The sequence below is a fragment of the Macrotis lagotis genome, chromosome 5, assembly GCF_037893015.1.
Source record: "Macrotis lagotis isolate mMagLag1 chromosome 5, bilby.v1.9.chrom.fasta, whole genome shotgun sequence".
Classification (NCBI taxonomy): Eukaryota; Metazoa; Chordata; class Mammalia; order Peramelemorphia; family Peramelidae; genus Macrotis; species Macrotis lagotis.
Window position 1 is genome coordinate 1,121,378 of NC_133662.1, and position 21,800 is coordinate 1,143,177.

Sequence of the window (21,800 nt, forward strand, 5' to 3'; positions counted from 1 at the left end):
AATGAATAGATTGTACCAAATGACTTTAAAGTCCCTTCTAGGCTGACATTCCAATTGCTGTTAGCCTGGGTAGGATCATAAGAGCATAGCTTTGGAATCAAAAGGGATCTAATCTAACCTTTTCCACTTCCAGAGGATGCAATAGAACCAGAGGGCTTAAAGTAATTTGCCCAAAGTCAGCTTTATTTGTACCCCATAACTGACTTCCCAAGACTAATGGTCTTCCTACTGTACCAAACCCAACTATTTATTTCAGTTTGAAGCATCTTCTTCCTCATCCTTGAAAAGCTGACAAGGACAATCCAGCTTCTGGGACTCTGAGCCTTTCCCAAATTATTTCACCTTTTTTCAGTCTCCAAATTAATTTCTAAAGCCATGCCTGACCACTAGGATCCTGGCTACATGGCTTCTGATGTAGGGCATAATGAGAAATGAGATGTCTTGATGTATTTTGGGGTGAACTGAGTGAGGTATAATTTTCTATAATAAAGTTTCAGTTTGGGCTGTGGTGATCATAGGGCTTTAGAGATAGAAGGAAATTTTAAGGTCATTTTTTCCAACTCAGTTCATTTTATAAAGGAGAAAACTGAGATCTAGACTTGGAAAGTTCCTTACCTCAGGTGACCTGGCTAAGAAATAGCCAGGATTAGAACCCAGTCTCTGCTACCTTGATTGCTGTGTATCTGATGAAAAGTATGCCCTGAACAGAATATGAGTAATTTAATGGTCACAAAGAGGGACCTGTGATAAAAACGAATGCTTCAGTAAGATAAGAGCTCATGCAATTTCAATCTTCAGTAATCATAGGGTAGGCAGAAGTCAAAAATTGCTCCCAATCTAATTGGACTAAAATAATTCCCTGATAAATTCTTTGTGTCTCATATGGTCCTTCTGGAAAAATAAGGCCAGGCTATATAGCTAAATATCAGGGAAGCTACCAGGGTTCTAACTAATTGCAAAGCACCACAATTAAAATGTCTTTTTTTGAGCCTCTTACTAATCTCCTCAGGTTTCTGTAGTTTAATTTACCTGAACTACAAAATTGGGAATATTCCAAATTTGTCTGCCAGCATTCCTCCAGCTGGGGTTTTCATCCACTCTACAGATTACAGGCAGAACGTCACCCTAAGCAAATGGTTTCATTATCGCTTAGGGAATCACATGGGGATGTAGGCAGCCTGCCAAGGGCAGCCAGGTATCAATGTCTCTTATTGATTGGCTGGGTCCATGGCACATATTGTTACCCGACCAATGGAGGAGTCAGACAGAGCCTGAAGGTGAGCAGAGCCTGGGGCCCCAGGCAGATCTCCTAGGAGAGGAGGCCATTCGAGGTTGAAACATTATAAGGGAATGTACTGGGGTGGGATGGGGGGGGGGGTGTTGGTAGAGGAGAAAGATGGGCTCCTGTTTCAACTATGATAGTCTCCATGTGGTCACTTGGGGCTAGGGTCCAAATCAAGATAGGTTGGAGACTAACTTTAAATTGTGAAGTGTAATACCAACCAGCTTTTACTGGTCAAATAAACTTCAAGCATTCTGTTTAATTCTGTACTCCCTTTAATTTTATGTATGTTTCTGTTTGTAGAAGTACCATTTGAAAACATACGATCCCTTGTATAAATTATGGTTGATTAGGGATTTTGGACAGATGGATGAATGAACAGGGGTGTTCTGGATCACAAATGTAGAACTGGAAGGCACCTCTGAAGTCACCTAATCCAATCTTTTCATTTCACAAATAGGGATATTGAGGTTATGACCTACCCCCTGTCATTTAGGTCAGAAGCATCACAGCCAGGTTTCAAACTCACATCCTCTGACTCCAGAGCCCAAATTCTTTCCCTGAAACTCTGCCTCTTATTTCTATGGTTGAAGATTTAGGAAGGGACCAGACCAGAGTAGGACTTCATGTACTCATCAAGGGCAGTTATCAGCAACTAAGAATGGAAGAATTCTGGTTGGAGGTGGGGAATGTAAGATCATTGAGGACAAGGAGTGTCCTTTTATCACCAGTATCTAGTACAATGCACATAGTATGTACTTAATAAAAGTCATATAAAACTGAAATGGAATATCTAACCATAGATCAAAGTCCAGTCACTTATTTAGTCTATTCCTAGGATTGTCATGGGCATAGAGTCAGCTAGATCCCTCATATTTCCAAAAGACTTTGAATTCTGACTTTCTGTGTTCTTAAGTTCCCTTCCAATGCTAACATTCTATATTCTAAGGTTCCTTGCATTTCCGATAATCTTGTCATTTAAGTTGTGTGACTTTTTCATAACCTTGCATTTATACTTTCTGGGCTATCATCTTTTTCTCATAACAAACCTGTGAAAATAGGTAGAGAGAATTATTATCAATTTCCAGGCCCCCAAAATATGAGAAATCATGATCCAGAAAGTGAATTGACTTGCTCAGATTAACACACTTGTTTAGTGGCAGCCCTAGGATGAGAACCTGATATCCTGACCTTCCTGTCCAGGGCTCTTCCCACCATTCAACAAGACAGTGGCTGTAAGACTTGGTGAAATGCCTCGTATGTCAAAAGATTAAATAGGCTTGAAGAGACTGGCCTGGGCTTAGAAGAAAGGTCTTTTAACTTTGAAAGATCCTTAAAGGAGGCTAATGAGGAATTGCTGCTTTACCCCAGGTCCAATGGGCATGTATATCAGGGAATAAAGCCTTCCTTAACAAGACTTGGAAGTATGGAATTATTGGGGGACAGAAGAGGGGGAGGTGGGTGGAACTGGATCTGGAATGAGAAATCTGAATTTTCATCTGACCTCTACTATTTCCTCATTATGTGACCTTGGGCAAATCACTTCCCTTCCCCGAGTTGGAGTTTCCTCATATTGAAAAAAATAATAATAAAGGAATTGGACCAGATTAGAGATAAACACTTAAGACTACAAGTGGCTCCATAAAACTCTTTGGGAGGAATGAACAAAACCAGATTAAAATGCAATTGGGAAATATTTAACCAAAAAATATAGTAGATCATAGATAATATCAGAATAGACATCCCCACAGGGATCCTTCTCTGTATTCAATTTAGAGGCCCCCTTTATACCACTTCACACCACTAGGCTAGATGATCTCTAAAGGCCCACCCTTCCCACCTCCACCGCCCCCTCCCATTCCCCATTAGAGAAGATGATTTCAGGAGTTTGGGAAAGTCCAGTCCTTTTAACAGTTCTTCCTCCCTTAACTGTTGCCCAAAGCAAAAGTATGGGTAAGTTGCACGAGGGTCAAGACACCTTGTATGGACTTCTGTGTCTAGCACTGCTAGTTGTAGAACGAAGGAATGATTCAGGAGAATTGGATCTACATCCTGGCTTGAAAACTAAACCATGAGCAGGTCCTTTCCAGGCCTTAGTTCTCTCAGCTATGTAAGAGATCACACTGCCTATCTCAAAAGGCTATTGTGAGGAAAGCAATTTGGAACCTTTAACTAAGCTCTACAGAAATGAGAGCTAGAACTGCTAACTATTTGAGCTTCATTGAAAGTCCAGTGTTAGGCTGTCATTAGTTGTCTGTACCTCAGTGTGACCGAAGGAGCTGAGACAAGCTTTGGAGGGGGGTCAAATAGAATGGAATGGAGTTGCCTTGAGGTAGACCCTTTTTTGTTGGTTTTGAACAAGTGACATGAACAAGCATTTACTAAATTCTTGTTGGATTGGGCCAGACTACTAAAGAGGAGACCGAATCAGAGGGCACTGCCTGATGGGGACAAGTAGAGAGAAGAAAGGAGTACTATTGATGGGGGGAGTAGCCATTATGGCTGAGGGTGCCTGAACATAAGCTTCTGGTGTCTCCCAATTTTGCCCAAGGCTGAGCTGTCCTTGGCAGTGGGACCCCATCAGAGGAGCATCGAAAACAAGCTTTTCTTTTATTCCCAGTGCCTCATATCCCCACTCATACACAATACACCTTCTCCCCGGCTAGCCCGGTTACTGTCCAGAATATGCTCAGGCATGTTTCTTATTGCATCATTGCACAGGGCGGTCTCAGAAATGTCCTGCTGCCAGATGGGCACCACCCACACACCCCTAGATGAAGCTGAGGAATTAGATCTTTCAGAAAAGCCAGAGGCCACAGGGCAAGGACAATGGAGCATTTTCTGTTTTACTGGCCAGATCCTTCTAACTCTGTGAGTTTTTTCCTTTTTTGAAAAAATGATAACAGCAAGAATGAAAATGAATAGGGAAATAGATGGAATTTTGCAACTATACAATCTATAGTCACTGGACTTTGGATTCCAAGTGGATCTTAAATAACATCTATTTCAGGGATGCTTAGCCTTTTTTATGTCCTGGACCCCTTCAGAAAACTATAGACCCCTTCTCAGAATAAATTTCTTGCCTCCATTCCCAATTGAAGGAAATGATAAATTTCAGTTAGAGGTGAAAATCAAGATGTAACTTACCCTCCTTTTTCAGGTTCATGAACACACTAAAATTTATCCACAGACTTCTACATTAAGAACTCTTAATCTAGTCCAACCCCCCCAAAAGGTGGAAACTGAGGCCAGAGAGAGAGAAAACAACTTGAATACAATCAGTTAATGGTGGTGATGAGATGTGGTACAATAGAAAGAACATTGTATCTGGAGACATGGGCCCTGAATTCAAGTCTCCCTTCAATTAATTTGTAAGCATGAGCAAATGATTTAACTTCTCTGGGTTTTAGTTTCCTCAACTATAAAAATGAAGGAACTGAATTAGAGGGCATTTGAGGTCCCTTCCAGTTCTAGATCAATAATTCTATTGTTATTATTATTATTATTGTGATGATGATGTTTTTGCAAGGCAAACAGGGTTAAGTGGCTTGCCCAAGGCCACACAGCTAAGTAATTATTAAGTGTCTGAGGCCAGATTTGAACTCAGGTACTCCTGACTCCAAGGCCGGTGCTCTATCCATTGCACCACCTAGCCACCCCTAGATCAATAATTCTAAAACGTGGTTCCCCTGATTTTCAAGGCAGTGTTCAAAATTTTCCATTAAATATGGTGACTCTGTGCACAAAAGAACTTTCCAGTGGAATCAGAGAAAAATATATTCCTTTTATAGTAGCAATACTGATGATAGTACTCACATCTATTTTGAAAATATGTCATAAAATGTCCCTTAGAGAACATTTTTGAGATGAAACAGACCTGTAATTTCATTGGTGCAAGGAATTCCCAGTTGAGAGGCTCTCTCTACTACACCTCAGTGAATCTCCCACTTCTACTTTTAAAGAGTTGGCAATGAGCAGATCACAGAGGTGACTGAAACCCAGGTGAATTGAAAGTCAGTCTTTTTGTCCATCCACAAATCCAAATAGGACAATCACCAAAAAAAAAGTCCTCTTGTCCACTATGCACCCTTCCTCTTGTCTACTCCAATGAATGTGTTTAATAGATGGGGGCATTGATCCTCAGAGGAAATGATATATCTAAGGAATGCAAAATTCAATTACAGATTAGAGGGTTTGATTAAAAGGACTTGAAGCATGTCTACTTCCATCCAGAAAACATTGCACCGAGGAAAGGTATCCCAAGTCTTCACATATAACTCACAGAACTTTTGATTTAGAGTCATAGATTCTAAGCTGAAAGGAACTTTAGAAATATTTAAATGAATCACTTCATTTTACAAGTGAAGAAACTGAGACCCAAGGAGGTGAACGCTAGTAAAGTGGTAAAATTGAGATCCTAACCATGCCTATTGACTCAGCATTCTTTCTGTAGTTCCAAGCTGAATACATGGGTGGAAGGGTCAAAGAGGTAGGAGGAAACCAACACATTTTTATTTTCATGGAAGTCAAGGAGTGAATTTTAAGAAGGAAGGAGTAGTCAGTAGTATTGAAGGTTAGAGAGAGGTCAAAGTGGACAAAACCACAAAGAAGGGTCAATCAACTGGTCATCAATGATGCTCAAAAAGGAAAATGCATTAAATTAGTAGGCATAGAAAGTATGAAAGATTAAGGTTCATAGGGGTCAGCTAGGTGGCAGTTAGGTGGCTCAGTGCATAAAGCACCAACCCTGGAGGCAGGAGGACCTGAGTTCAAGTCCAACCTCAGATACTTAATATTTGCTTAGCTGTGTGATCTTTGACAAGTTACTTAACCTCATTGCCTTGCAAAAATCCAAAAAGAAAGAAAGGAAGGAAGGAAGGAAGGAAGGAAGGAAGGAAGGAAGGAAGGAAGGAAGGAAGGAAGGAAGAAAGAAAGAAAGAAAGAAAGAAAGAAAGAAAGAAAGAAAGAAAGAAAGAAAAAGAAAGGTGCATATAGTTAGCAGCCTGCAGCAGCTAGAAAACTCAATGGGCTTAGAGTCAGGAAGACAAGAATTCAAATTCAATCTCAGATGCTTACTAGTGTATGATTCTGGATAATTTGTTGTACTTTTGTTTACTTTAATCCACCAGAGAAGAAACTGAAAGTCCAGGTTCTGGAAACCTTAAGAAACTGAAATAACTTGTCCAAAGTCAGATTGGCAGTAAGGGACAGAGCCAGAACTGTCAACTCAGGTTCTTTTACTTCAAGTCCAACACTCTTTCCACTACATGCTTCTCTCTTCACCAACCCCTCATGTTTCACAGGAGAAAAAAAAATTGAGAGAGGGGGAGGAACTTGACTAGTTCACCTAGCTAAAGGGCAGCACAGCTGAGATTTAATAGAACTTGTAACTCCCTTTTCAGGATGCTTTCAAATGCACAGGTGAGATTGACTCCAGCACTCTCATTGAATTTAGAGCCTCCTAGATTAGTCTTTCTATGAAATTTGAAAATGCACTCAGAGCAAAGGATGGAGGCAGTTAAAACACAGACTTAGTCATCAGTCTCTTAACAAACCACCCCCTTAACACACAAACACACACACACACACACACAAAATTTATTACAATAGAGATCTCAACTAATGAAAAATACAAGAAGGTGATCCAGGAGACCACAGGCTCTATGATCTTTATGTATATACTGTGGATCAAATGTGGCATACTTTTAAAGATGTTGCAGATGGAAGGACATTCATTGCCCAAGATCACATGTAGTTTGCCCAAGAATGAGATGAACACACTTTTTCTTTCATAAAGTAACCCCTGATCTTTATTTTTTTTAAATTTTTTAAGATATTATTTGAGTTTTACATTTTTCCCCCAATCTTGCTTCCCTCCCCCTCCCACCCCTGATCTTTATTACATATATGTATGTATATATCATCTTGATACATGAGCATATCTGCAGGTCATCCAGATGGAGCAAGTTAAATGCTGTCTTGTCATGTGGGTTCACTAATTGGCTTCCATATGAGTAAGGCTTTTTTTCCACAGTACACCAGTGGACTCAGACACTCAGGAACTGTGTGACCCTGGGTAAGTCACTTCACTTTGCCTCAGTTTCCTCATTTGTAAAATGAAAGAATGGAAAATTAAGATAGAAATGGCAAAATGCTCACATGTCTCTGCCAAGAAAACAAGTGAGGTCCTGAAGAATTGGAAAGAACTGAACAACAACTGAGACAAAAAATTATTGATTCTTTTCTTCCAGGGTCTATGCTTTATATTTCTGTTTTCAGTCACCAATGCTGAGTATGTCCTTTGGAAGTACCCTGCAGATTACAATAGAAAGAACATGAAACTCATCCAAATCCCAGTCAGGATGTTTGCTAATAGCATGACAAATCAGCTTGCCTCTCCTACTCTCAGTTTTCTCATCTGTCAGATGGGTGTAATGCCCTCCACCTACCTGATTACACTGTTGTGGGAAAATGTTTTGTAAACCTTGAAGCTGTGTATAAATGTATGCTATTATTAATAATCTATACTTTGTTGACTGAGTGACTGATGCAGGGCCCAGGGAGTGCCAGCCAGGGGCAAGTCTGGGTACACAGCCAGCTGCTGAGTCTGCCTATGGGGTAGGGTTGGGTGTGGCCACACCTCATTAGGTACTTAATAAAAGGTTTCTGATGTTGAGATACAGGTGGCTCCCTAATCCAAACATCTCAACCAGGGTAGCAGTATGGGGAATTGGAGAGAGGGCTAGTTTTAGAAGGAGAAAAATCTCAGTTGGAATGCTAGCTCACTCTGCTACTTAGTAGCTGCTTGAGGTTGGGTAAATATTATTGTGATGGGGGGGACATTGAATTTGATATAGGTTCAAATATCACTTGTGTAACTACTTAATGATAAGTCAACCTCTAAGGGTCTTGCTTTCCTGAGCTGCAAAATAAAGGGGTTGAACTCTCTAAATAGAGGGTCCTGTGATGTCTTCTGTGCCTTAGTTTTCTCATTAGTTAAACAGAGGTGATCCTAATGGCAATAGGATTACCTGACTCACAGGAGAGTCTTATCATTAGAAACTAGACTTGCAATTTTACTGATATAATGAACTCTCAATTGAAGAAATTTTATCCACCTATATTGTTGGCAACTTGGGTCTAGCTTCCTTTTTATTCCTCTACTCTCAGGACTATTTGTGTCTGATCTGTGTAGAGTGTTCCAAGCTCATATTGGATTGATTGGCCACAGTCAGACACACTGTAATTTGTCTCAAACATAGTGATGTCATTTTGATCTTTTTTGATAATGAAGGTCAAGAACCAACTTTCAGATTATAAGGGATCTATGAATTTGAATGAGAGAAATTACATATTTATTTTCTTTAACTTCTAACAGAAATGTAAAATTCCTTCAATTATTTAAAAATATTATTCTGGGCCCCATCTCACTGACGTAGCTCCATACAAAAAAAAAAAACTTAAGAATCCCTGTTTTAGAGCAACCTGTAGCTGTCTAGAGATAAAATAAATTGCTCTATAAAATTTGTTGTTCTTGTTCAGGCATGTCTGACTCTTTGTAATCTGATTTCAGATTTTCTTGATAGGAAGTGGTTTTCCATTTCCTTCTCCGTTTTATTTTATACAAGAAGAAACTGAGGCAAACAGGGTTGAGTGACTTGCCTAGGATCACAGCTCCTTGGTGTCTGAGGCCAAATTTCTGCTCAGTTCTATCTTGACTTTATAGGGTAGGCACTCTCCATTTCATCATCTAGCTGTCCCACTCTGTAAATATAAAACACTAAAGATATATGAAGTACAAGAAAAGGGCCAGGGGAAAGGGGCACATAACCTGTTCATTGTGTATCTATTCTGTCAGAGCTTTAAAAAAAAGACCTTTAAGATCATCTAATCCAATTCTCTCGTTTTAAAAGAGTAGAAAATGAAGTCCAGAGTGATTTTGGTTGAACGATTTTAGTGGCTATAGACACTACTCTTTCCAAGAGCCTACCACCTTTACCCCATGTCCTGGGAGAAAGGTTTCTTGGTCTCAAGAGGCTATGTCTAAGCAGGTATATCCAGTCTGTCTGTCTCCTAGTCTGGGAGAGAGCTGAGCACTGGATCCCCAAGTCTCTCCTTCCCTTCGGGACTCAGTTTCCACCCCTGGGAAAAAAGAGGAATTTGGAGGAGATGGTCTCTTAGTTGCCTCCCAGCTCTGGTATTTTCGTTCCAGTGATAATAAGAAGGGGGTGGGGGGAGAAGGAAGGCGGGAGCCACTCTCAAGGCTCGACTTTGGCTCCAGCTGATCTGAAATTCCAAGTGGAGGAAGCTGTCAGCCAGTGTGCGAGGCTGTGAGTCACCTCAGCCCATGCTCCTTCGAGGGGGGCCCTGGCTGGGCCAGGGGGCGGGCCCAGCCAGGACAGGGCCGGCTATGGGGACATGCCCAGGCTCATATCCTCTGCAGTCCCATGCTGGGGTGTTTACAAGCCTCTCACATGGGTTCCTGTTTTCCCTGTCTGGAGAAGGACACCAGGGCCTCGGAAAAGACAGCATTCTGGGACATGTGGGCCACACCTGCACATCCATCAAAGCTGCTTGGGGTGGGGGGTGGGGGGTGGGGGAGGCCTTGCAAAGATGGGGCCTGAGGAGTGCCATGGGCTGGCCCGGGGGCCAGGGACAGGAAAAGTCAGCCCGGGAGGGTGTCCCGCTTTCAAATAAGCAGGAGCGGAAGTGAGGGGCTGGGGCAGGGACCTCGGGGCCCTGGCTCAGGTTTCCCCTCCCCCTCCCCTTCCCCCAGCCCAGTCACGTGACCCGGAGCCCACACCCTCCCCCACAGCTCAGCTAAGGATTTTCCAGTTCGAAGGGACCGAAGAGATCTGTCCCTTGCCAAGCCAGAACAGTCCTTGTGCCTTCTCAATTGTGCGGGGGGATTAGGGTTTCTGAGAGCAGCATTTACAGAGCACGTGTTTATTAAGCACTTGGCTGGTGCCTAGCACCACCGTCCTAGCCCTGCAGAGGGGGAGACAGAGGCACAAGAGGACAGTCCCTGTCCTCTGGGGCCCTGCCTGAGTCGGGGCCCAGGAGGACAGTTACAAAGTCACAAGCCGAAGATACAGTTAGGAAAGTATCCAACGTGGGAGGGGAACACTTGAAGGAGGGAGGTGGTTCTTTAGGGGCATAGGGTGGGAGGGGGGTGAGGTGGGCGAGGGAGTGAAGGGGCACGCATGCGGAATATTGCCTACATTTATGGCTAGTCACAATTAATGTCTTTTTCTCCTTGCTTGTTCTTCTTTGTTCTCTGTTACAAGGGCTCCTTGCTGGGATGAGGGAGGGCAAGGGCTAGCTACAGAAATGAAAATAATGTAACGGGGGAAAAGATGTCAATAACATTTAAAAAACTAAAAATGGAAGAAAGGAAAAAAAAAGACGCTGGTGTCACGAGATCTAGGTTGGAGGACTAGTTCAGTTTACTCACCTGTAAAATGGGATGATAACACTCATCCACCGGAATCATTGAAAGGAAAGGGCTATAAAATTATCAGTTGTTCATGCGGCAAAGAGGGAGATAAAATCTGGATTCACATCAAAAAGGAGAGAAGAGGAGAACAATAACGAACCAAAAACATGAGCAAGGCCTTTTCAAAATGAGAGGTGAAGAACTGCCTATTTGGAAAAACAGCAAGGTCTACCTAATGAAGACTGTTCTATACACACCACCGTGAGATTTTTATAATTTAGAAGTAGAAGGGGGGAAGCTAAGTGGCACAGTGGATAAAGTATCATCAGCCCTGGAGTCAGAAGACCCTAAATTCAAATCCGGTCTTAGACACCTAATAATTACCTAGCTGTGTGACCTTAGGCAAGTAACTTAACCCCATTGCCTTGCAAAAAACAAACTAACTGAAAAGAACTTCAGAATTCAGTTAGTCCAAAAACTCACTTTAGCAATAAAGAAGCTGAGACCAACAGACAAAGGATTCTTAATCTGGGCTCCATGAATGTATTTTAAAACTATTTTGATAACTATATATTTCAGTGTTATGGCTTCCTTTGTCCTCTGAGGCATTTTATCTCATGCATCTAAAAACATTCTGAGAAGAAGTCCATAGATTTCATCCTAGTGTCTGGGGGGGTGAGGTTCATGAAATTCAAAAATTTCAGGACCCCTGTGGTAGAGGTTGACAAGGTACACAGTAAAAGAGGTAGATGAGCCAGTATTTGCTTAGACACCAGACACAGCCCTCTTTCTACTAAAATACACCCTGCTATTAGGCTGAAACATTTGGATTTGTCCCATAGGCAATAGGGAGCCATCTTATGCTCTTCAAAAGAGAATGTTAGAGTTGGAAGAGATCAGGAAGATCACCTGGGCCAACTCCCTCATTTTACAGATGGGGAAACTGAGGCCTCAAGAGATGGAATGTCATAACAGTGGTCACACAAAGAATCAGTGACACAGCTTGGACTTCAATCCCCAGGGGAAGAATTACAAACTCATAAAATATAGTACTAGAAGAAACCTCTGAGGTTATCAAGGCCATTGTTCTCATGTTCCCCAATCAGGAAATGATTTGTTTAAGTTAATTAGTGGCAAGCCTAGAACTCAGGTCCCAGAACAAAGGAATAAAGGTTCTTCCTTGAGAAGATAGGTTGAAGAAGGGAAGCCTATTAGACATCTGCCCAGCAGACCTAAGGAACTAAGGAATGGGAGAGAGGAGAAAGGAAGACTAGGTAAAGGGAAGATGAACCTAAAGATCTGGTTTGACTTCACACTCTGCTACTTATTAACTAATTCAATTCCATTTTCAATTTCATACATATTTATTAAGCATTAGGCATTGCTAAGTGCTGGCTGTATGATTCACCATAGACAAGAACGGTCATTTTTAAGCCATGACCCTCAGTTTCCTTCTTTATAAAATAAAGAGATTGAACTATATACTGTCTAGGATCTCTTGCAGCCCTGATATTCTCTGATCGTCTATGCCTCCCAAAGGGAAGGAGTGTGTGTCTGAGGCAGGGGACAGGGGATGGGATGGTGCTGAAAATAAACTTCTCTGATTTCACAGTCTTGCCCTTGAACGATGTTGGGCCAACCAGCCAGCTGTTCTGGGGATTACTTCGCCCACAGAGCCACTCCTATGCAAAGGCTACAAGTGGTCTCCCCACTCCCCAGGCTCAAAGGTTGTCTTCGTTCAGCTGAGTCCAGGCACACATTCTCCACGGATATTGTTCAGCCTCCTCCATCATCCCCTGGGGGAGTCATCAGAGCAGGGTGCCACAGCTGGTCTCCCTGCCCCACCCAGCCTCCCCACACCATCCTGACAGCTTCTCTCTGCTGGCTAGATGAGGGAGAGCCACCCGTCCACCTGCCAAGGCCCAGTGGGGCCCTCAGCCAGATTCCAATAGTCTGAAACAGGTCCAACTGCTTAGAAGGTGCCGGCTGCTTTCATCAGGAATGCTAGTGCCTGTTTCAGCAGCTGGGAGGGGAACCAGAGAGCATGGCTTGGGTGGTTCTGGGTCACTTCATAGAATGGGAGGATGTTAGAGCTGAACCTGAGGGACTGTCTAGTCTCCCTCCCTCATTTTCCTGGAGAAAAAACGAAGACCCACAGAAAGGGCAAACCCAGTGAGGAAGTGGAAGGTTTTGGACCAGAACCCAAGTCCTCTGACTTTGCAGTCCAGTGATTTGTCCACGGAAAATGAACTTGAGCTGGAAGGCCATTTGGGGAGGGGGGGAAGGAGCCACTAGTCCTGAAATCAATTGCAGGCAGGGCAGTAAGCCAAGAAGGACCTTGCACCTGTCCTAATGGCTGGGTTATGGATCTGTCAGGAATTTCAGCTATTCCAGGGACTTCCAAGTCCTCAACCTAGGAGTGGTTTTGTTTGCCTGGCTTTGGGAAAGAACACCTCTCAGAAAAAAAAAGGGTGAGGTCTAGCTTGGAGAAAAATAACCTGACAGAGGGTGTGGTGTCCAGAGCTCTCCCTCTCCTTTGGGGAGTGCCAGCTGTGGTACTGGACTGGGAGTCAGGAGATCTGGCTATACCAATCATCACTCTCCTCTCCAATTTGGACCTCAGTTTCCTCTTCCATCAAAATGAGCAATTTGCAGTCAACTGGTCTCTGAGGTTCTTCCCAGCTCTGACATCCTAGGAGTCTGTAATTCTAAGAATTGGGGTGCTGGTCTTGGCCCTTGGAGTTAAGAAGACTGTGTTCAACTCTGACTAGGCAGCTGGGCAGCTTTTAGCCAGGGTTCCCAAAGGAGACAGCCAGAGGGGAGAAAGAAGTCCTTGTGTAGGCTGATGTTTAAAACCCAAGACTAACAGTCTGCCCCAAATTCAACTCCACCCATCCAAACCACTATTATCAAGGCAGTTAAGTCTTATTATAGACTGTGCTTATACCTTATTTTTTAACAGTATGATACACAAACATCGGCAGATGGTTTTAATTGCCAGAGCATAAGACACATAAGATAATAAACACACACATACATACACATGGAGTATAAAATTGCATTTCCCACACTGTATTTTGAAGAGACTGGTGTTCTACAAAATGTGAATAGGGGTTTCATGAGTATTTCCATGCTCATGCTATTTTTAATCTTTAAAAATAGTATATATAAATATATCAAACCAAGTATCCTAAATACTTATTAAGTGGGACAAATTTTCCAGTATGAAAAGAGGCTTAACTGTATTTGCTTCAAAAGTCCCCAACAGTTATTCTACCCCCACCATCACCCTTAGACTGTTCCATATCTATAGACTTCCTGCCTTAAAGACAGGAACCATTGCTTGCTACATAGTAGGTATTAAATAAACTAGTTTTGAAAGCAATGAATCATTTTGATTTCTAGACAGTTTGGCATAGTATGAAGAATGCTGGGTTCAAATCCATTCTGACTATTACGTGTTCTTGGTCAAGTCTAGTTTCCTCATTGTAAAATGAGGTGATCGGACAAGATCATTTTTGAGGACCCTTCAGCTCAAAATATATGACCCAGTGAACTCTCAAAGTGTGACTTGTGTGAAAATGTCAAAAGTCAGGAAATGTTTATAATAAATTAGTTTATATCTCTACAGCATTTTGTGACCACAGCCTTGTGGTTGTAAAATCATTATTTTTTCTATGTTACAAATGAAGAAAAAGTATTTTGTGACCATAGCATTGTGGTAATAGAATTATTATTTTGCAAATGAGGAAACTGAGGCAAGCAGAAGTTAAATGACTTGCTCAGGATCACACAGTTAATAAATGTTTATAATAAGCTCCAGGTCTGCACAGTAGATAGAAGGCCCACTCTGGATTTAGAAAGATCTAGATTCAAATCCAATCTCAGACACACATACACTAGGTATGTAATCCTAGTCACTTAAATTTTGTCTGCCTCAGTTTCCTTATTTTAAAAATGGAGGTAATAATTGCTTATAAAGCTCAAATGAGAAAATACTTGTCAAGGTTCTAGCATAGTATTTATCACCTAGTCAGCATTCTATAAATGTTATTATCATCATCATCTCCCCACCATGATGCTTTCCAGCTGAAGAAATGATGCAGGATCTCCTCTCATACATACATCCATATTGTGATGATTGGGCGGTTTTTTCTCATGGCAGAAGAAGAGAAAGAACAGGAGCAATAGTTTGCAGAACTGGTCCTTAACAAACTTTCCAAGAACTTCAAGTCTGGGGCAACAATGTGCCTTAGATTTTTTAAGATAGTCCCAACTCAAGATAAAACAAGTGTACCCCCAAGCTTGTCATTGTTATCTGTCCTTTGTTCTCAAAGAGAACCAGTGACATCAGGAAGGTGATGTCCTGACTTACAGTGAATTGGATTGAAGTGAGGCAAAGTTGTGCAAAGTCACTAGCCTCACTCTCTCCAGGGGAGCCATCTGAATCCAGTGTCAAGATATATAGATCAGAATGACTGGGGAGGCGCCCAATACATTGAGAAATCTTGGTCTTTTTAAGTCATGATCTTTCCCAGGTCTGTTTGTCTGAGGCAATGCCCATTCAGCGATTTAGGCTGTCTAAGAAATGAGGCAAGAAGCAGAAAGAATATCCTTTGTCAGATTTCATATCACATTTTTGGTTCAGAAAGGATTTGTTGTTGCAACTCTCCATGACCCCATTTGGAGTTTTCTTGGCAAAGACACAGGAGTGATTTGCCAATTCCTTTTCCAGTTCATTTTGCAGGTGAGGAAACTGAGATAAACAGGGTGAAGTGACTTGCCCAGGCTCACACAGCTAGTAAGTATCTGAAGTCAGATTTGAAGTCAGCAGATAAGTCTTCCTGACTCTGGACCTGGTGCTCTATTCACTGGTACACCTAACTACTCCAGTCAGAAAGCAGTCAACATAGAATCATAGATCAAAATCTGGAAGATCTTAGAGGCCATCAAGCCCAACCCTCTCATTTTCATAAATGAGGTACCTAAAACTCAGGAGGTTAAGTGTTTTCCCAGTGTCCTACAACTAGTAAGTAGCAAGGGGTGGGGCTGGGACGGGGAATGAGCTTTGGTAAATGCTTAACAACTGACTGGGGTTGGGAGTAGATGATGTATTCTTAACATATTTTTAAGTTGAATCTGCACTAAGACTTTTTCTTTCCCTTTCTTAAGTCTAGACAATCAACAAAACAGTCATCAAGTCTTGATTTGCATCAACTGTCAATTTCTTAAGTTTAAGATTCTTGGTAGAAGAGTCGGACACAACTGAAATGATCAAAAATCAAATGCTCAGGATGAAAAATTAACAATCAAATTGAAAAATAACAATTTCTCACATTAGAGCAGTTTTAGTCCATTGCTATTATTGTCTAGTGTGGGATTCTGAACCCAGAGTTTGGTAATTCCAAATTTGATATCTAATCCATGAAATGTATAAAACAAAATATATCCTTCTGGGCCTCAAGGAGTTCACCAATGAAATGAGGTATTACTACAATAACCTAAAGAGATGGAGTCTGAAACACCTGCTAATTTTATGGTCCAGACTTAGATACAGAAGTTTTTAGTGAGAAAGAACAGTGAGAATGAGAAGGAATACTGGATTGGAAGTAAGAAACTGTCAGAGCCCAGTCCCACCACCTGCTAGCTGGGTGACTCCAGGCAAATCCCTTCACCTTTCTGGGTCTCAGTGGGTCAGACTTGATTGACTTCCAAGGTCCCTATAGAGGACCTGTAGAGCCTCAAACTTATGAGCCCATTATTTTAGCTGGAGCTTAAAGGATGAGGGAGGTATTTGAGGTAATATTTTCTTTTATATACTTATCTTATTTTCTTATATTGATTATAAATCATAGCTGGAAGGAACTTTAGGGGTCATCTAGTCCAACTTCCTCATTTTATAAAGAAAGAAACTGAGTTCCAGAGAAGAGCAGAGATTTGTCTCACACTATTGCTGTTATTTAGTTGTCTTCTCCTACCTCTTCCTGACTTCATTTGGGATTTTCTGGGCTAAGATACTGGAATGGTTTACTATATCCTTCTCCAGTTCATTTTACAGATAAGGAAATTGAGATAAACTGTCTTGAGGGCAGAACTAAAATCAGGTCTTCCTGACTCCAGATCCAGCACTCTATCCATTGTGTTATCTACCTGCCCTCTCATACTATTTTTTTTTTCCTCTAAGTTAATTTGGTTTCCACACGCAGATTAAAAGTCCCATACAGAAAAGCCATAGCACCACCATCTTTGGTATTCCTTTTTCTAGAGCTGAGCACATGGTAGCTGATTATACTGACCTATGCATTTTAAATTTTTTAAACTTTTATTTACGGCAATGGGGTTAAGTGACTTGCCCAAGGTCACACAGCTAGGCAATTATTAAGTGTCTGAGGTCAGATTTGAACTCAGGTCCTCTGACTCCAGGGCAGGTGCTCTATCTGGCTAGTTGCATTTTAATAGAAGACTCCTGAAGGCATCAACTCAAATGGTGACATTTCAGGCATGACCAGTAGGAGACCTGGGACCAGAGGAGTGTGTATTAGGCCTCCCGTCTGGTTGACCCTATGCAGCTTCTTTACGGAACCAGATCCAAGTTACCCCACCCTTCAGTGGTTCTACTCTACCCTTTGCCTATGAAACATCCCTTCCCTAGACTAACATCCAGTGACCTGGAGGAATAACCTTGTCATCCGGGAGTCTTGAGGCAGCAGGAAGAGAGCCCCTATGGCTGGTTGCCCAATGGAGTGGGTAGTATCCCAGATGGGAACACCAGGCTAAATACCAGCATAAACAGTGTATTGTGAACCCCCACTCCTCCCCCCTCCCCCCAACTCCCTGGAAGGGAAATTCAAATCATATTCATTAAGCTCTTCTGGTCCAGCAGATCACCCTCTTTCTCCCCCACCCCCATTGCAGATTATACTGAATGGCTCTTACATTCATGGGGATGAGGGTGGGGGGAGCCTTTCCCTCCCAGACCGGCTCCTGAGGTGCCCTATTAAGTATTTTTTTCTCCTAATAAGATTTTCCCAGGAAAGAAAGATGAGGATGACACAACTGTGAATGCTTGATTAACTGGGGCCCCTTGAAAACTTGGACACTTTTCATGGACCCTTTCACTGCCAAGCCACTATGTGCCCCAGGGCTCTGGACCCACCAGGGAGGCTCCCAAGGGCAGCAGAGTATAGAAAATGACACACACAACCCCCATCTCAACACAAGGAGAAGCTCCAAATCCCTAGTGGGCCCTTGATGGCTATTGGCATAGGAGGGGCTGAGGGCCCTGGATGGGGGGGGGGGGTAGGCAGGGAGAACGGATGGTCATTACTCTAATTGCTTCAGAGTGGAAATGTTCCAGAATCGGGAGCCAAAGGCATTTTTGTTGTCTGCAAACAGGGCATCTCTGTGGCAGGGAGGGCGATGGTTTTTCCTTTTTCTGCTGATTCATTGCAAAGCTAGTCTCAGCCCCTGGTGAGCCTGGGGGACCAGTCCTGGGATATCTATTTAGAGACAGGTGAATGGGCCAGCTCCACTGTGAAGAAACAAAAGCAGGAGAAGCCCCAAGGAGGCTTCTCAGGTCTGGCTGTAGCTGGGTCTTGGAATGAGAAGGCAGGAGAAATAAATAGAATAATTGAGTTTATTGTTTCCCTACCAGACTATAAATTCCATGAGGACACTGACTGCGTCTTATTCATCTTACTATCGTCCAGTGTGACAAGTATGGTGCTGAGCACTTAGAAATAATCATAATTGTTATCACTGGCACAATGTAAAGAGCACTGGCCTTAAAGACAGGAGGATGGGAGCCTCAGACACTTGCCACTTACTAGCTGTGTGACCTTGGGTAAGTCCCTTAACTCTGGTTGCCCTGTATCCAGGGCCATCTCCAGTCATGCTGATTCATAGCTGGACATTGGACCCAGATGGCTCTGAAGGAGAGAGTGAGGCTGGTGACTTATCACAGCATCTCCCTCACTCAAATTCAATTCATGTGCTTGTCCTGGCATCACCTCCCTGATGTCCTGGTCTTTGAAAATGAAGGACAAGGGGGTGACTAGGTGGCGCAGTGGATAGAACACTGGCCCTGGAGTCAGGAGTACCTGAGTTCAAATCCAGCCTCAGACACTTAATTAACTAGCTGTGTGGCCTTGGGCAAGCCATTTAACCCCATTGCCTTGCAAAAACCTAAAAAGAAATAAAAAAGAAAAAAGAAAATGAAGGACAAACATTAATCCATCAACTATTAAATTATAAAAGGGTGGCTAGGTGGTAGAGTGGATAGAAAGCCAGCTTTGGAGTCAGAAAGACTCCTCTTTGTAAGTCCAAAGGTGGCCCCAGATGTTTACTAGCTCTGTAACCCTGGACAAAGTCACTTCACTCTGTTTGCCTCAGTTTCCTCATCTGTAAAATGAACTGGAAAAGAAAATGGCAAACCCCTCCAGTATCTTTGCCAAGAAAATCCCAAATAGGGTTACAAAGAGTCTGAAAGAACTAAACAACAATATTATTTATAAAAGAATAATTAAAAGATAAAGATTTCCCCTAGGACCATTTCTAGTTGAATCTCATTGAAAAATATGGGAACAAGAGATGATAATTATTATTTTTTTTTAGGTTTTTTCAAGGCAAATGGGGTTAAGTGGCTTAACTTATAAGCCACTTATAAACATATAAACATGTTATGTAAATAGTATGTTATAAAAGTATAAATATATATAATATAATACATACATTTTATATATATATATATATATATATATATAGAGAGAGAGAGAGAGAGAGAGAGAGAGAGAGACAAAGACAGAGATAAAAAAAACCCCAACAAAGGAAAGACATTAGAATTAAGGAGAACTGGGAAAGGTTTCCTGTAAAATATGGGATTTTAGCTGGACCCTGAAGGAAACTGAGAAAGCCTGGAGTAGGAGGAGAGGAACTCAAATATTCCAAGCTAGAGAAGTAAGCAGAGAAAATGCCTTGAGCTAAGAAATGAAGACTCTAGAGAATACAATGGAAAGAGATCTGGTCATAAAATCAAAGGACCCAGATACAAATTCTAATTCTTCTTCTTAGGACCTCTTGACCTAGGTGCAAGTTACTTCACCTGTGTAGACCTTAGCTTCCACTACAACCCAGGTCTAAATGACCCAGGAGACACCTACCCATATAAATCTATGTAGTCCAAATCTTCCAATTAAAGTTGATGGGAAGGGAATAAACATTTATTAAGCCAAACAGTGCTAAGCAGTTTTTAAAAAATAAATATTACTTCATTTGATCCTGAAAACAACCCTTTAAGATGGTCACTATCATAATTCCCATTTTATAATTTCTTCAACTTCCCCAGTGTCACACAGCTAGTAGTATCTGAGACTGAATTTGAATGAGGAACCTGAATTTGGTGGGTGGGGAGGTAGGGAGGTGGGGATGGGAAGTGACTAGCTTGTGAAGTCAATTAGGGAGCTGTTCAAATAGGACTGAAACTTCAGGATGGGCAGTGGAAGGAGTGGGGGCAGGGAGAGTTATGTTCCAAGACTGATTACATATGAAGACCTAGGGTCTTTTTTTTTTAAACACCAGCTGTTACGGGCTGTGGACACCACTTGTCTTTCTCCCATCTGCTACCTCAGAACAACTCTAGTCTCCTGATCAGCCCAGAGTCTCTTCAAATTCCAATTGTTCATTCCTTAGGAACAACTCATTTGGTGGTAAGAAAAAAAGATTCTATTAACTGGTGTGGGATGGGGGTGTTGATCAGGACACCTCTAATCAGTTGATTTCCTCCAGTCCAGCTGATTTAGGCACAGAAGGTAATGGGGCAGAGGATAGATGTTAAAGTCTCAACTGAAGTATTTTAAAAAAAAAATATTTATATGCTTTGCCACACCTTAGAAAGGAAGGAGGTGAAAGTGTTCTTCAGAGAAAACATGATGGACTTATATAGAGGGCAATTTGTTACAGGCTGACCCAAGACCCTAGTGGTCTTTTAAAAGCAAGCTTGCCAGCTCTTGAGAATCAATGGAGTCAGAGAGAACTCTGAAGAATTTGACCCCTGGAAACAGAGAAAAGAACCAAGCTCTGGAGGAAGAACCCAGCTTTAGAGAGAGAGGAGTCATTCTTTTTTTATTTTCCTTAGTGTCTCTGCCAGAGGGCAACAACAGAGGCTACTTTTCCATTTTGCAGCAGAGCTACTTGATCAGTAACACAGCAAGTTCAAAAAGAAAACCAAGGTGGGAGACAGAATTGAGGAGTGGGACATCAGCGGCAGAGAAGAGAGTTATATTATGGATTCATAAAAGAATTATTCCTAGCTGTTGAGAGTTGAGCAGCTAAGAGGATCAGACGCTGGGATCCCAGCTGAGTGACCTATCCAGCAAAGCCCTTAGCTCAAGAGGAAACAATATAAGGATACCAGAGGAAGAGAAAGGACAATCAGGGATCTGTAGCAATCAGAGACCTTGCTGTTTCTCCTTTGTTCTCCAAGAAGACTGATGACATCAGGAGGGTGATGTCTTGACTTGCAAGTGAATGAGAGAAGTTGTTTTGGGTACATGTGTTCCTTAAGATGTCTCTCTACTAATGTATTTTATGCAGATGTACCTTTTCCCACTGGAATTATATATTTGTGGGACGTTGTACCCCAGGTTCATGGGGAAAATGTTTTATATCTGCTGTTGTTTTATAGGCTCTTTAGTAAATGCCTTGACTTTGAGCTCATTGTGTGCACTAGCTATTAAAAGTAAACTGGGTTGTGAGCTATAGTTTTAATATATAATATATAACAAAGCAACTTTTTTGTAGTGGACCCACAAAGGACCTCAAGCCTGGAAAACTCAATCTTCAGCTTTTGAGATTGGAATTGGGGGATACACAGGAATATTTAAGTATAAGATGATAAAATGTCTCAGCTAGAGAGTGAGCCAGCAGTCAACTAGTTAATTCTTATAGAAGAGAACTTTGAGAGTGACTCAAGGAAATAAAACTACTTAGTATTAGAACCAAGAACAGAATCCAGGTCTCTAGACTTTCAGGCCAATAAGTAAGTCCACTACAACCTGTACATTTCAAAGTCAAATTCGTCCTAGA